The following is a 4,708-nucleotide window of genomic DNA, read 5'->3' as shown; positions in this document are numbered from 1 at the left end:
GGAGTATTAAGCCTTTGACTATATTGACTATAATGTAAATTGAAAATGTTATCTCAAAATTCAAAAAAGAGAGAAGGGGTGATGAAAGGGGAAGGGAACTATCATTATATCCTTGGAACTGTATCAATGAACTACGTTGAATCTGTCCTCTGTACTAATATCATAACATTCGAATTATTACAGTAACTTTCATGCATTTGCTGTAACCTTGAACATCTAACGTATTAATAGGTTACTTTTATTTATTTATTTATTTATTTATTTTTAAGGATTTATTTATTTATTGGAAAGATATACAGAGAGGAGGAAAGACAGAGAGGAAGATCTTCTGTCCAATGATTCACTCCCCAAGTGACTGCAACGGCCGGTGCTATGCCGATCCAAAGCCAGGAGCCAGGAACTTCCTCCGGGTCTCCCACACGGGTGCAGGGTCCCAAAGCTTTGGGCCGTCCTCGACTGCTTTCCCAGGCCACAAGCAGGGAGCTGGATGGGAAGTGGAGCTGCTGGGATTAGAACTGGCGCCCATTTGGGATCCCTGGTGTGTTCAAGGTGAAGACTTTAGGCCATGCCATGCCGCCGGGCCCAATAGATTATTTTTTAAAAGGCTAAGAGAGAGCTAATAAGGGAGTAAACAACTATCAGGTCAACATTCAAAAGAAAGAGAACACAAGAGGTTAAGAACAGGGTTGGGCATCAGTTGGGACACTGCTTGGGACACCTGTATCCCACATCAGAGTGTGTGGGTTCAAATCCCAATTCCGTCCTTGATGCAGCTTCCTGGCACCCATGGAAGCAGCAGGTGGTGGCTGCAGCATGTAGGCTCCTGGCTTCGGACTGGACAGCCTCGATGTTGCAGGCATCTGAGAAGTGAACCAGCAGACAGAAAATTTCCTGTTCTCTCCACCTTTCAAACAAAATGAAAATAAACAAGTAAGAGGTTTAGAACTTCAAGAGTTGTTGGTTGATGTCTCGAAATTCTCAGCAGCACCTCTGACAGCCTTTCAGGAGTACGGAGGAAAGTGTGGAAGACTCGATATACACTAATGGTGAGTCTCAGTAAATGCCTGGTTTTTAAAATTAGATTTATTTATTTTTATTGGAAAGTCAGATATACAAAGAGGAGGAGAGACAGAGAAGAAGATCTTCCATCTGAAGGTTCACTTCCCAAATGGCCGCAATGGCTGGAGATGAGCCAATCCTAAGCCAGGAGCCAGGAGCTTCTTCCAGATCTCCCACGTGGGTGAAGGGACCGTCCTCGACTGCTTTCCCAGGCCACAAGCAGGGAGCTGGATGGGAAGTGGAGCTGCCGGGATTAGAACCAGTGTCCATATGGGATCCCGGGCGTGTGCAAGGCGAGGACTTCAACCACTACGCTATCACGGCATGTTCAACGCCTGTTGTTTTAATGTTCTCCAGAGAAACAAATTCAATAAGAAAGGCATAGATACACAAAGTGATAAGAAATTGACTCATGTGATTATGGCAACTGACAAACACAAACCCTCCAGAGTTAATATTTCAGGCTAAGTACACAAGCTGAAGCTCCCGTAGAACAAGAAAGGGTTGATGTTCTTGTTCAAAGGCAGTCATGCAGAATTCTCTTACTGGAGAGAGGGTCACCCTTTTGTTTAACTCAAGTCTTCAAGTGAGCGCACGAGGCTCATCTATAATCTGCTTTCCTGGGACGGTAAGATGCAGTCGTACGCTCTGTGGCAACGCTGAGCAGCAGCAGCAGTCCACAGCCCGCACTCAGCCACACACTGAGGGCACACACTGATACTTAGTGTGCTGTCTGGCTAAGCTGTGATGGTTGGTGCTTGGGGTAATAAATGCACTTTTAAAGATATTTGTATTTATTTGAAAACGAGAGATGCACAGAGGAAGAGACAGAAAAAGAAATCCTCGCAGTGGGGGTGAGGAACACAGGCAGAGGGGAAGTGTCACTACGCTCCTGCATCTGCATTGTGAAACACATGAAATCTGTTTCACCTTATGTAATCATTTGATAAAAAAGAGATCTTCATCTGTCGGTTTACTTCTCAAACGCCCAGAGCAGCCAGGGTGGGGCCAGGCCCAAGTCAGAAATCAAATTCAATTCAGTCTCCCTCTTGGGAAGCACGAACTCAACTGCTGAATCCCAGGTCAGCACCAGCAGGAAGCTTGAACTGGACGTGGGAGTCAGGATTCGAACCCAGGTCCTCTGGTAGGAGATGTAGACATTCCAAGCAGAATCCTAACCATGGCACCAAACACTGTCTCCAAATACATTTTCTATTTATGATATTCTCAATTTACAGATAGGCTTAATTTGGACAAAACTCTATCATAAGAAGTGTCAGTCCTTGGCACTTGGCCAGTACTCATTTAAATAAATATCTAATAACTTGAATCTTGACAAAATTCCAATTCGGTGCAATCCCAACCCAATCAATGAAGCGAGCAAAATCATCCTGTATGTTTCCAATCCCTAACTTCTCTCCAGTTACCATTTACTCTTTTATGCATTTAATTTTTTGAGAGAGAACAAGCTCCCAACCACGAGCTCACTCCCTAGAAGACCAGAACAGTCAGGTTTAAGCCAGCCAAGCTGAGAAACTCAGTCCAGATCTCCAGGTAGGTAGCAGGGACCCAATCCTTTAGCCACCTGCTGCTACCTGCCACGGTCTACATTAACAGCTGGAACGGGAACCCCAAGAGAGAACCTGAACAGTGTAACCGGTGGTGCCTTAACCTCTAGCCCGAATGCCACTGTCCATAGCTCCACTTGCAAACTGCTATCCGTTTTTTCAAAAGTACAGTCTTTATTTTGGATACTGTATCAGTGTCACACCCAAGCCCGAGAAGAAGCAAACACTAAAAGCAACTCATCCTTCCTGGAACTCCAACGGCGGCCCTTACACCAGGACAGGACAGTACAGTGGGGAAGAGCACAGGAGCTAGCCAGCCCTGCCCCTGCTGGATAATTCCGCGATTCTTCAAGTCCCAAAGGAACTTCGGTCCTGTTTCCTCCATTATGGAATAATGTGGCTTTAATTTGAAAGGGCCCCTGTTTAGAGCTAGGATTCTATTATCTGGAATAATTCATAAAACATGCAATGCACCAATCAGAAAGCTCTGTTTAGGTTGAAGTGCATGATAGTGATTGAAAAGATAGCGATGACTATTAAATACTATCACTTTCCTAGGGTTAATGTCTTTTATTTTTCTGTCATAATTGAATATAGTGTTAGCCTGGGTGAATGTCATTTATCCAGACCTCACATGCCTTCAAAGAAGGAAGTGTCTGTTTTTTTTTTCTCTTGTTTTCTTTTGTGTTTGTTTGTTTGCTTTTTCTTTGTTTTCAAAGAAGGAATTGTCCTGCTGGCTTAGGCAGCACATAGACTACAACTGGAAAAAGAAACTGCTTTGTCAAGAGATGACACCTAAACAGAGGATTACTGGTCTTTTCACTCCACGGACCTAGTCTGCACGCTGGGAGCTTGGCTCCTGCAACTGGCAGTCCCTCTCACATGAGGAATCCTGGCCTCCAGTGACTGCTGCCAAATTGTCTCTAGGAGGTGGTTGACAACCACCTTCCAGCTCCCTTACTCCCTCCAGGACCAAAGACTGTAGGGCCTGATGGGGTAGCCTAGCAGCTAAAGTCCTTGCCTTGCACGTGCCAGGATCCCATATGGGTGCAGGTTCTAATCCCGGTAGCTCCACCTTGCCATCCAGGTCCCTGTTTGTGGCCTGGGAAAGCAGTCAAGGACGGCCCACAGCCTTGGAACATTTCACCCACTGGGAGAGCTGGAAGAAGCTTCTGGCTCCTGGTTTCAGATCTGCACAGCTCTGGCCGTTGTGGCTACCTGGGGGGCGAATCAATGGATGGAAGATCTTCCCCTCTGCCTGTCCTCCTCTCTGTATATCTGACTTTCCAATAGAAATAAATCTTTTTTTTAAAAAAAAGTGTAATAAAATCAATGATTTACAGCGCACGATTGCTTCACCAACAGCTGTATTAGTTCGCTCTACAGAACATAAAGCATAAAACTGGGAGTTCACGCTTGTAAACACCCAATCAGATGCTGGGATCGAACACGAGAAATGCGCTCTCCGAGACCTGGAGCGAATCTGCGTCTAGAAGCAAACGCACTTTCTGACATGTTTCAAGGAAGTTGACAAGTCCACCCAATTCTTTGCCAAGGTGCCACCCTGGAAAGCAGAGAACAGGCGATTCTGGCGAGGACGGGTCCAGAAAGAGCCTCTGGGGTGAGGGTGGTGGTGGGAGGGGGGGGGTCTCAAGAGACTTCTAAAAAGGGTACGATGCAGACGAACAAGGAGGCTCCCTACAGGCAGCTGTGCCCAGTCGAACGTTATTCCCTTTGGAGAAAAACTCGGCTGTTCCCTAAGTCCACGAAGGCAAAGACCCCAGCCCTCAGCAACTCCTCTCCTGGGGAGCGCTAGTGAGGCACCAAGCCGCCACAGCTCTATCCGAGATTCTGAAGCTACTTTCCGAGGAGGGCAGTCAGTCACCAGGCTGCTGCGCAGGCACCTTCCACACATTTCTGCGCCACGGTCCACGAGGGACCACACAGGGGCCGCACACACTCAGCCCCTCGCTCGCCTCCGCAAGGCTCAGCCCCCGACCGCGCGCCTAAGCGCGGCGCAGGCGCAGACCGCCCGCGCGGCCGCTCGGCGCAGGCGCGGTGGCCGTTTCCGGGATCTGTCA

Source organism: Ochotona curzoniae, unplaced genomic scaffold (genome assembly GCF_017591425.1).
Source record: "Ochotona curzoniae isolate NIBS_2020 unplaced genomic scaffold, NIBS_Ocur_1.0 patch442, whole genome shotgun sequence".
Taxonomy (NCBI): domain Eukaryota; kingdom Metazoa; phylum Chordata; class Mammalia; order Lagomorpha; family Ochotonidae; genus Ochotona; species Ochotona curzoniae.
This window is presented reverse-complemented; position numbering follows the sequence as displayed.